The sequence below is a fragment of the Lactuca serriola genome, chromosome 7, assembly GCF_051521515.1.
Source record: "Lactuca serriola cultivar US96UC23 chromosome 7, Lser_US96UC23_V15, whole genome shotgun sequence".
Lineage (NCBI taxonomy): Eukaryota > Viridiplantae > Streptophyta > Magnoliopsida > Asterales > Asteraceae > Lactuca > Lactuca serriola.
In genome coordinates, this window is record NC_136414.1 from 94737744 (window position 1) to 94751062 (window position 13319).

The 13319-nt window shown below is 35.2% G+C and overlaps 1 pseudogene; it reads right to left on the reverse strand.

The window, feature by feature from the left end:
• Positions 1–1790: 1790 nt before the first annotated feature.
• LOC145064230 (receptor-like protein kinase FERONIA pseudogene) lies at positions 1791–2888 on the reverse strand (annotated as a pseudogene).
• Positions 2889–13319: the final 10431 nt, after the last annotated feature.

Here is a 13319-nt window from a genome sequence, read left to right on the forward strand (position 1 = left end):
AATTTGGTAATATCCATGTCAATAAAATGAAAAAACATGAACATGTCCACCACATAGTAGACAAAATGTATATGTACCTAACACAAGATTATGAATAGGTTGGGTTGAGCACATGAAATAGCAAGGGAAGCCTTGGTGAGCATATCATTAACTATGCAGATATCCCGGTCAAAAATCTAATAGCCATCGAGGGCTGCTCTTTGAAATAGTTGTTTTCAGTGTGGTATAGCAGTGATATAGTTGTTTTAATATATATATATATATATATATATATATATATATATATATATATATATATAATGTTTAATTCAAAATTTCACACATTAATCATGTTCTTTAGATAATCTTTAATTGGTTCCACATACCATAATAATATTTAAAGTTTTTAAGTTTAATCTTAAGCCTTAATTAGTCTATTAGTATTACTCAACAATAGCACAAAGCAAAAGAATTCTAACAAAAAGTAAATTAAGGACATAGGTCATACCAGGAAGGGGCGTCGTATACCGAAGGGGGGTCATTAGGAAATAGGAAAATAGAAATTAAATTGCCTCCTCTTTTTTATGCATACAAATATTACTACCCACTAACATTATGACATATGCTATAATTTCACTGGTCAATTTAATTTGATTTGATATATTTCAAATATACTCTTAATGAGAGACTTAAAAAAATATGGAATGGTTATACGTGTAATAATATTAGTAGGTAGGAATATTTGTAGGTTTAAATGTGTGAATCAATTTAATTTCTCTATTTAAAACAGTTATAAAATTTAAATAATTATTAATGAGAAAAACAATAATAATATAATAGGAAACATTTAAATTTGATATATTAAATATGACATCAATTGTTATAAACGAAAGGGGTTATAAAACAACCAAACAAATAAGGAAATACAACAAAGTTATATGTAGATAAAAAAAATAATAATAATAAAAGAACTACAAAATGTGAACTACTTTTGTATTCTAAGTAATAGAGAACTAAGTCATAGGAGAATTTAAAGGAACAAAAAGTAGGAGGATTTTTAATTTCTCTTAATGAAAACACAACATTAGGCTTACTTTGGGCCATATTGTGATAGAAATAACAAAGATGGAAGGTAGACAGAAATAACAAAGACGGAAGGTGGAAACAATGTCTAGAAAAGAGCGGTGCTACAACTAATATAGGGTTATTCAAAAAGGGAGTTGATATTTCCACTTAATAAATTGATTAATCCATATGAGGTACAACACCTTTGTAACTATCATACAAGTTAGTAAAACATACATTTCAAGTTGATGAATCAATTTATTAAGTGGTAATATCACTTCCATTCAAAAAGCAGTGAAATAGTCACCAATACCGGCGATTTGACCAAAAGTGGAATCATAATTTTACACCAATAAATTGAAATCATGTTTCTCTTAGGTCCACATACTATTGCGCGCCATTAACTGTTTAGATCATTAATACAATTAAAAATTATTTTGGTGGATGAGAAAGGGGCAAAAATTCTGCTTCTAAAACAAAATAAGGTTTTTGTAATGGTTGACAATACCAGAAGGTGGAAGGCATGAGGTGGTTGCTAAATTATTTCCACTAAGGTCATTTTAAATAGTTGTCCTTAAAATCAGGGAATAGATATGAAAGCCAGTAAACAATTAGTCAACATGATTAGGCTATCTTAAACTATAAAGTATAACCTCCATAGACAAATTAACTTCATTACTTTTGTATATGGCCTTCTTATGTTGTCTTAATTTTGTGCTAATATGGATAAACAAAAGCTTAGAGAACTAGTATGCACAATTCATATAGGAGATTGAAATACCAGAGTTCTCTCCGTTGGAGGCGAAGGGAAACATATCAAGCAATTTTCCAAATATTGTTTTGTCTGTAGCCTGCAAGGAAATGTTGAGTTTCTCCTGTAAGGTCAGTACATAATTGAGACGTACCACAACCTCAGCCATCATAGGGCGCCGCTTTGGATTGCTGAGCAAACATCTCTCTGCAATTCGAACAAACTCTTTTAAACACTTTGGAGAGATTTCACCCCTTATGCCGTTGTCAATTATATGCTTTAAATTGCCTTCTTTGATAGATTCTTGCACCCATCTTGCTAAATTCCATTGCTCTTCACCAAGGCTTTCATCCACTGCACGCTTACGACAAAGCACTTCCAGCAATACCACCCCAAAAGCATAGACATCAGACTTCCTTGTCAACCTTCCTGTGAAGGAATAATCTGGATCTAGATACCCAAAAGTTCCTCTAACAAGTGTGTGGACATGAGTCAATGGCTGATTTGTTGGACCTATTTTGGACAACCCAAAATCTGAAATTTTAGCTGCCCAACTTTCATGCAACAAAATATTGGAGCTCTTGACATCTCGATGTATAACCCCAACATCAATCCCTGTACCAGTGTGGAGATAGTCTAACCCACGAGCTGCACTTATGCAGATCTTGAGTCGTTGAAGCCAAGAAAGAGGTGTACCAAGTGAATGGAGGTGATCTTCGAGTGTTCCATTGGGCATATATTCATAAACGAGGATCATTTCATTTTCATGACTACAATAACCAAACAAGGATACAAGGCGACAGTGACGCAAATTTGAAAGCATCTCAACTTCTGCCCAGAATTCTGTTGCACCTTGACTGGACATAGAATCCAACCGTTTAAAGGCAGCAACAGAAACAATTGATCCATTAATAATGTTACCTTTGTAAAGTTTTCCAAACCCTCCATGCCCAATTACTAATGATTCGTCAAAGTTATTGGTTGCTAAGAGAATCTCAGGAAACTCAAAGTGTCGGCATGATTTTGATGATTCTGTAGAGGAAAAGGAGGTGGAGAGTTGAGTTTCGTTGAGATCGCCGGTAGCAGAAGACATAGTTTTTGATGCAGAACAATTGGAAGTTGAAGCAGATTTTGAAAATTGTCGTTCAGTATATGGTAATTTCTTCCTGGAAAGAGAGATGGAGCCATCGTGTGTCACCAGGCATTTGTATTTAAATTGTTTTTAAATCAACTAAACGCTGAAGTGGCTCCAAAACAGCAACTTAAGTTTTATCACCTAAATGGACAATGCCACAATGGGACAACGGAGATATAAGTGATAAAGAAATTATGTTTTACCGATCATATATTTATAGTTTTATCACCTACAACGCCGACTCCCACAAAACCCACGATCCATGCTGTCAACTGATTTTTAGGGTTTATTGAAAGAAGATATTGAAGTGGATTGGATCAGAACATCAAATACGCCCAAACCAGAAGAGTAGGAATCAAAAGGAGCCGATGTTAAGGCTTATACAAGATTTAAAACCATACAAATACAGATTTGTGAACTTGTGTGCTGTTCAAAAAGTGAGTATATCGAAAATCATACCAAGAGTCCGTGTCTGCTTTTTCTATTATTGATTTTTATTTTATGTTTTAATTGATGAAATCGTCAAATGTCGATTATTTTATTTTATTAATATATATTACAAAATACACATAATTTTTATAAGAGAAATTAAATATCGTTTTTCCTAACATCTTTCCACACTTATGATCGTAACATCTGTCCTATTTAATAAAAATATTTTTTTTTACTATACTTGTATCATCAATAAATTGTAGAAAGATAGGAAGAAAGAATAAATAGTAGGATACTTGGATTCTCTTTTTCAAAATTTTAGAGTTGACCAAGGACCATCTCGATTAGAAACCGTACATTTTTCGATAACCGCACCAGTTTGGTTATAAACCCAAAAAACCAAATAATATTTACAACATGATTAAATGTCGAATAGAACCAAAAAAAAAAAACATAATAAATCGAAAAAACCGGATTGTTTGGTATTTTTCATTAAAAAAACTTAGGGTTTATTTTTCAATACTCTCTGTTTAGGAGCATGTATGAGATCTCATAGAATATAGAACAAAAACTTGCATGTAAACTATGTAAAGAGTATGTTAAATTGTAAACTGCAAATAGTTCCGTGGAATGGAATATAAAATTACCTTTAACACCAAACTTGCAAAAAAGCCTTCTCCAACTCCATCACAATATTCAATATGATGGGAACATGTGATGTGTGTTTGATAGATCAAGGAGGGAAATCATGGATTAAAGAAACTCAATTTCCGGTTTCGGTTCCTTTAGAACCAATTAAGAAGTTATTTGGGTAACCCGGATCGAAATACCCGAAACCAAATAAGCATAAAATACATAACCGAGAACCGAGAAAGATATCTTATTCGGTCATAATTCGGTTCAATTTCTATTCGAATCCGTTTTTGATTCCGATGTTCGGTCAAAACGCTCATCCATACTATATATAGTGGTCCACAAAACATATAAGTTATAAACAACGAGCTACATGTAGTTACATATATTTTTTTTAACTTAAGGGTCTTTGTCCTAATGGTATGGGTGTGTGTAGCCGTTCAAAAAAATTATTTAAATTTTGTTATTTCTATTACCTAAACAATAGTCTTGGTTATTGGGTACGAACTAGGTAACAACGTTGAGAGGCCGACCAAGCCAACCTAAAAGGAGTGGAGACTATTGAAACACCACCACATACCAACGTGTAACATCCCGTTTATTAAATAAATTAATGGATAAAATTTAATAAACGAATAGTGGCCCTAGATCCGTAATAAGTTACCATTGTGTGTCATAAGGGCTAAATGACATAATTCCTAGTAAAATGGGGACTTAAATTGTAATGTTTCGAGAACGAAGTGCTGAACATATCATAAGTTGGATTTTTTATTTATTTATTTTTTTTTTTGGGGGGGGGGGGGGGGGCTAAGTGTAATTTTGGGATTTGTTTTGCAAAAGATTCTCAAAGCGGAGGGTTGTTTAGTAAGTATTGGACCTGAATTGAAATGGATTTTGAATGCTGAGGGCTAAAAGGGTAAATTATGGATTTACTTTGAAAAGAGTTTTAGAAGTCAGGGTATGATTGGAAACTTTCTGGGACTTATTATGGAAGGATTTTTTTGGAGGCAAGGGCTAAAGGGTAAATGTTGGACTTAAGTTGGAAAGGTTTTGTGGGGGAGGGACTAAACTCGTTAAAAATGATGAAAGTTTGATATTGAGCATGGGACTTGAACCCGACGATCTTCCCTCCTGTTTTAAGGCTGCTAATTCCAAACCCTAACCCTAATCATAAACAACAGTTGCCACCTTATACCGACTAGCCATCAGACGCCGTCACCACCCATCTAGTTCGTTTTCTGACCAGCTAGCGGCCACCAAGCGACCACCAAACGTCCACCATTCTCCTTATTCTTCTTTTTGTTTATGCCATTGCTCTATCTCCATAATCAGCTGCCATTCTAGTTGTCGGAAGCAACCACAACAGCCTCAGCTGCCGGAGATGGTGGTGCACCGTATGAGCCACCGAAGACTGATAAGTGAAGCTACGAGCGTCGTCTTTTACGCGGGCCATGAACGAGTTGCTTTTCTGGCTCATTCTCCTTCTACACCTTCCTTCGCTCTTGTGTCACCACCATCGCCCTAACCACGGTTCTTTTCCGTTGTTGAGCTCCAACCGCTGCACGCCACCAGGTAGGTGGTTTGTTCGAATTTAGCATGTGTTACTGTTGCTGATTATGTTTATTATGTATGCTTGATTGCCAAGCCGGAGATCGAGAGAAAAACCCACCATGGCAGTCGACCGTGCTGGTTGTTGCCCTGAAACCGCTTTCTGCCACCACAAGCCACGATGAGGTGGTGGTTGTGTGAGTGAATCCTTGGATGAGTTTGTTTTTGGAGTCGTTTGCGCAATATATGGCCAGAAAACCCACGACCACCACTGTGAGGTGGTCGCTGCCACCTCCAACCACCGCCTGCCGCCACAAGGGTGGCTGGGTGTGTATGTTTGTGTGTATGTGTTGATTGTGTGTGTGTGTGTGTTCATTTGAATATTCCGTTGTAATATTGTATTTTGATCGGGATAATTAAGGAAATCTGTCACCGCCAATATGAGGTGGTGGCCGCCACCATGAGCCGCCATTGATCACCACTACCCAAGGTGGTAGTGGGTGATGCCCGAATTAATTAACAATTAATTAGCTTAAAAACCTAACAATCGGACTAATTGGGTTGTGTTTGAGTTGGAAATCCTAATTAGGGTTTAGAAAACCCTAATTTTGGAAAATATTAGTTTTGGATTGTCGGGACCTGCGTTTGAATTGTTAGACTGGAATTTTGATTTATGTCCAACTACATTATACGAATGGCCTAATGGAGTGATGGACTTAATGGATTAAGTCCTTAATAGGTTATGTCATTAATAGGTTAAGTAAGAATACTTAACCCTAAACGTCATTTCATGTGAGATACCCTAACTTGTTTGGGCCTTGAGTTTGGCCTTTCTGTTGGGTTTTAGGGATTGGGCTCTTGATGGGCGATCCAAGAACAAATATATGGACTAGAATATTTATATTGGGCTTTAGGATATATCCAATTGGAAAGGTTTGGTCCTAATTTGGAAAATTGGGTCATAGGTGGGCCATTGGATTGCCAAGTGTTTGGACCAGAATAAATGATTGGGCCTTAAGGTAAGACCATGAGAGGGGTTGGGCTCAACATGGAAAATTAGGCCATAGTTGGGCCTTGGTTGGTTATTGGACTTTTGGGCTTGCAGGGAATATGTTAAGACTTAATCATGGACAAAGGAGGAACTTGAGAGAGAATCTCCATGCACCTAAGACCACCATGAACTCCCAGAATACACCGGTGTCGATTTTAGGCAATGAAGTATGTATTTATATGTGAGATTTCTAGGGTCATAGATATAACCCAAATCCATATTCATGGGTCTTATGATCCATGGTTTATGTGGCCCAACTCTTTATGTATCCATACATAAACTTGGTCCAACATGGATCATAAGTCCAACACACATAACTATAACTAATTAACATAATTAGTCCCCATAGATTTAATTAGTCTCTTTCTGATCACTAAATCAATTCTAACTTAATTCTTGATCAATAATAATTAAAACCATATGATTTCCTATTAATATATTTGTACTTATAGTATATTAATAAATCATATATAACATTCTCTCAAGAGTCCATCCTAACAAATTATCCTGATGATATGCAACCCAAATAGACCATGCTACTCTCAGGTCAAGTACATACCAATAATAATTATGGGCTTAGACATCTAATCCAACAGTCTCTCATTTGGATAAGTCTAAAACTATTATTGCAAGTACGACTTCATAACCCGACTAGCAATCGTAGCTCTTAAAGCCGTTGTCGAACTCTGAACAAATCAATGATGCGTCCATTAGATAAGTGATCATATATTCCTCCATTCCATATATCATATGGACTGAGACATGGATTATAATCATTATCTCTGTCTATTTGTTGTTTCCTGATTTTCGACTTATGACAACTGACTAATTGGACTAATCAAATCAGTCCAGGCTTGGCCAAGCACTTAGGGGTGTCATCACTAAATCATCGAGGGGCCCACAGATATCACTTTTATCCTTATGTGGTAAAAGGAATGGATAAACTTCGACTCATATGCTTGTACTAACTACTTGTTGAATCATACACAAAGGCACGTTTTATAACATCAAGTTACTGATGCATTTTCATACAATCAATGTATAACCAACTCATAGTCAAAAACTCATATCTCTAGGTTTAAAGAATATTAGATATTATCGTCTCATGATTCACTCGTGATAAAATCCATGAAGTGATTCAAATGAGCGTGGGTTTAATCCAATACTCGAATCCTATTCCAGGAGCACTCATGAATAGTGTAGCTAAGTCTAGCCACCAAGACAAACTACAGACCCATTTATGACAGTCTTGCCTCAATACCTACTTCCAAAGTATGATTGATTGTGGATGGTTTGAATAACCTAGTTATTCGGGAAGTCAAAACATGCAAAGTGAAACACAAGAATAATATTAATCCTATATGGCCCCAACACTTTGAGAGTAAATAAAAAAACACATTTTATCTAAGCACCATATTGATTACTCATTATTCATGTAACGTTTCAAATTATCAACTTAATACTAGAATTAAAACAATAGTTATGCCATGCTCTAAGAATACACACTATGTTTACCTATGGTCCTTTCTTTTGTGAAATAGATCAATTGAACAGGACTCCAATGATGTTAATTTCACAATCCCAATCCCTTTTATAAATGTAAGAATACCAAACTCTTGCCATTTACTGTAATCTGTTAGATTCTAAACTTATATGTAACGATTATCTTGTAATGACTATGCACAAAAGTCACAAAGACTTGGCAACAGACATTACAAATTATTCCAATGGAGATCAATTCCATGGAAACGAAGTCTCATCTTCAAAGTACATTCCTTTGAACATCCTTCTTTGCATTAAGTTTTATAATCTTATAAAGATTAAGAGAATAACTTCCACATATGGAAACAATTCCACATTTCCATTTTTACCATCACTTCTAAACAAGAGTTACCTCTTTTTGAAAATATGTCAATATGGTCCTTTCCAAAGTTTACAATATACTTCTAATTCTCCACGAGCAACCAATCTTTGGTAAACCTCAGATTGTCCTCGACAATTGCTTAATCACTTTAGTCATATCCGGTTCTATTCCTTTTTCCCACTTAATGCCCTAAGCATTTGAAAAATTTAGAATGGATGTAATCGATCCTATACCCGAAGCATATGGGACGTGATTCATGCTATATAATTTTTTATTTGCCATGTTCTCACAATCCGAATTATGAAGAGGGATGTTGTAATCATAATCAAATTTTGAGAACGCAACATATATAGAATTTCCTTATGTTGAACTATTCCAACATAACATTCATATATATCATTGACTAAAGTTGATTAAAATCTCAATCTAAGCTTGTAGAATTGAAATGAAGTATAAAATCCTCTCCCTTAATTATAACAAAACAACTTTTCAAAGCGAATTGAAACTTTTGTTTTCTATAATTATCATTGCTAACTTGAAACACGTAACATAATAATCATGCTCCTACTAACATGATAATTATAATTTAACTAGCATAACACTTTATGTTCCCACTAGCTTTGACATGTACGTAGAAATCAGCTGGACTTCTAGAAAACAATACTTTATTGACTTTCTTACCAAAGTTCAGTTTTCTGATACGAGATACTTTGATAAGACTTTATCAAAGTCATACACGTTTCCTTAGATAGCTTAAATGTATGTCTAAACAATTTTAGAACTATGAAAACGGATGTCGTAATCATAGCCTCAATTGTTTAGACCTTTTCCATTTCTCACAAGTCTATGTTAGTGTGTCCGTTACCCACACATGCTCCACTAACGACTTTCAGAATGCAAATATCACAATTGCTATCTACTTAAAACCTACTTAGTGAAACCGTTTCCTCACCATCATTTTCATGAATACGAGATAAATCTTATGACACTTAGATTTTATTTTTACCGTGTAAGTGTTCCTATCCATGCGAATTTGTCAAAACCGTAATCATAAGACAAGATTAGTGACAAATCTAAACTCATATGGACTGAAGTTGCCCTCTCATTTTCTTGCCACTTAGTAGCACAAGGGCCTACCATTGCTTCTAGGTTGGTATGCAAACAGTTGAGAACTTATACAACTCACAAGCATAGTCAACTTAAATTGGAGTGGACACAGAAATATGCCAGCACAATGGGTTACAAACCTCAAGTTGTCTGCTAGCGATTAAAGAATGGGTTTTATTCTTGATTAGTTCTTGAAAATTTTCCAAGATCTTTATGACTCCCACTGTCCTCTTGACATATAAGATTCTCTTGTCAAGATCCATTCCTTGACAAAACAAATATTCATGAGTTAGCGCAGATTCTTATGAACATTAACACTTCTCACCATTGGTCTTATTTGATCTCTGTTTTATCCAAAACATCAGTACTTACCAATTTCAGATGTACAAGAGTAAGGAACATATTACTCTACATTTGATAAGTGTTATAAACCTTTCTTAAAATTATGTCACTCAAGTTACAATCATAGAGTATGAATCTAAGACTTGTTTTGGAACGAATTATGACTCATCTTCTTGATTTAACGATTTCAACAACTCATGACTCCTCTTCTTAGAGTATGATTTCTTATCATTAAGATGTTCACAAAACATGATACTAAAGTACTCTCGCATCCTTTCAGATTTGAGAAATTTTTATCTTTGTGCCTAATTTGATTCTTCTCATCCATTCTGCCATACATTGAAACCTTTCCAAATTTTTAAGAATTACACTTAAACTTTTAAGCATAACCATATTTACTAGACCATAGTAAATCATGAAGAATAGTCTTATCCTTACTTGTGGTGGACTTGACGAGCACACAACCAAGTGTACCTGATCCCCTTGTCCTTTATTTGACTAACACATACATGTGAACAAGGACTTAGTTTTAATTTCCCAAAGAAGAAAGTTCTCATTTATCATACAATACAAGTTGCACGATTTCAATTTTCAATCCAACTGAAACTTGGGTGATGAGAATCTTTCATTATTTGGTAAACTATGACACTGTCACAAATGAAAGAATCAAATCCATTTTCCAATATTGCTATCAATGGAATCATATAAACAACAATTTTTTCAGAAACGCCATTATAAGAATGCTTAAAATAAATAAAATCAAAAATTTTCTTTTATTCTAAAACTTGCGGAAAAACTTATCCGTACAATGCAAATACATATGAAAAACATGTTGTTATCTGTTCCTAAGCAATCTATCATAACTCTTTAAGCAGCAGCTCAAAATTCTGATCACTAAACCATGCGATTGAAATGCATTTTCGCGATCAGAATCAGCATACCCTTTTTTAGGTTTCCTTTGATTCTTCCAAAACATCAAAATGTAATTACATCATGTATTAAGAATCTCCAAAATAGACTTCATAGAGTTAGACAATGGAATTTACCTGAAGTAGAGTCAGCCTTTTTGACTATACCATCCTTATGATCTTTCAGGTAAATTGGACAGCTTCGCAACCATTGTCCCTTATCTTAGCAATAGAAGCACAAGAACTCTTTGGAAATGGTACACGAGACTATCTCAAACTTAGCCTTTCTCTTTACCATTCGGTCAAATGACTTGACCATGGCCAATCCTTTTCCATTCGGAAGAGAATGTTTTTCTGGACTTTCAATGTTACCATTACCAATGTCCATGGAAACATGGGAAGTAGATCTTCCAATTAAATTTGCTTTACCATTGCTCTAAATCATTGCTGATTCAGTAGCATCGAGCAAATATGTATGATCATTAAGGGTCATGTCATGGTCTGTCACATAGTAGTCCTTAAAGAACTCACTATATGACTTGGGAAGTGATTGAAGAACCCAGTCAGCAGTCAACTTCCTTGAGACTTTGACACCCTCCCAGCTTTCCAGTAGGGATTGAGTGACTTAGAACTTTTCAGGTATTGAAACTTGTGGGATAGGGAGAATTATTGGAGGAGGTGGAGGAAGTGAAGTATGATTTCCAGTCCCATTAATGCACAGCAAAGGGATTAAACTTTCACCTTGATTGACATTTGGGATATCATCTTCATTAAGAAAGCTCTATCCAAAAGGATGAGGAACACCATAGCTGCCTGAACTTAGACATCTGTGAGGGAGAAATTCATGTTTCGGTTGATTTAAGTCCTTAACATAACACCCAATATGAAATATTAAGGCTAGGACCCAAAATACTATTTTATAAATTGGAAGAGGGATGCCGTAGTCCAAGCTACAAATATTTGAAGGTAGGTAAATGCCGATTTACCAATTTCCACCATGAAAAATAAAATAAATTATTAAGTTTTAATTGGATTGAAACTCCTAGATCTTTTGAGATTCATTGAACGTTCAATGGCATGTTTAAATCTTGATTGTGCCCTCTCAAGTTTGTGACTGGGATGCCGAGGATCACAAACAAGGTGTGAATAACCATGCAAATTGACTTAGTACCCTTAATTTTATCACCCAATCGATGTGTCGGTTAACCACACGTGCTCCACCAATCTATGATAAAACTTAAATCACCCTTTGCCACACATTGACAGTCCCATGTTAGTGTGACGGTTAACCACATGCGCTCCACCAACGACTTAACAAGGGTGGAAAGTGTAATTGCATGGGTTAGCACCATTTCGAGGGGGAGAATGAAAATAGGAATCATCAAGTTGAGGGGGAGCATTCACAAAATCAACAAGAATATCAAGTTGAGGGGGAGCATTCGCATAATCAACAGGAACATCATTTTGAGGGGGAGCATGATGAAACACAAACAATTAATCTTGATGAAAATGATGAGTTTCATGAACTAAATGATAATTTTTCTGTTGCAGGATCTGAAAATGAACATATATATGAAGATGCACCATCGGAATTTGATCCTAATTTTCCACCACTTGAGAAATGGACAAGAAATCATCCAAAAGATCAGGTAATTGGTAATCCACAAGATGGTGTGTTGACAAGAGCTCAAATTCGTGCGAAAAAAGAGGTACTGAATGCGAACCAAGAACTATGTATGTTTAATGTCTTTATTTCGAAAATAGAGCCAAAGACAGTGAAGGATGCTATGGAACACTCAGATTGGGTTGTTGCTATGCAATCTGAACAGGCTGAATTTGAACGAAACAAGGTTTGGAGATTAATTCCTAAACCTTCTAATGTTTCGATTGTCGGATTAAAATGGATTTTAAAAAAAAAACCGACAATGATGGCAATATTATTCGAAATAAAGCTAGACTAGTGGTTAAAGGATATTCTCAACAAGAAGGAATAGATTGTGAAGAAACATTTGCTCCTGTTGCAAGACTCGAAGCAGTTCGCATATTTTTAGCATATGCAGCACACAAAGACTTTGATGTTTATCAAATGGATGTTAAGTGTGCTTTCTTAAATGGAGAACTTGAAGAAACAGTGTATGTTGAACAACCACCAGGATTCATAAACGAGGAACATCCTAATTATGTCTACATTCTTGACAAAGCTGTTTATGGGTTAAAACAAGCACCGAGAGCCTGGTATGCAACTCTTACAAATTTCTTGAAACAATCTAAATTTAAACAAGGATCAGTTGACCCCACTTTGTTTCGCAAGAAAATTGGGAATCATCTTATGTTTGTTCAAATTTATGTTGATGATATTATTTTTGGCTCAACTGACCCAGCATTGTCAATTGAATTTGAAAATCTAATGAAAAGTCAATTTGAAATGAGCCTGATGGGAAAGATTAATAATTTTCTTGGATTGAATATAAGACAGAACAGGGATGGAATCTTAATCAATCAAG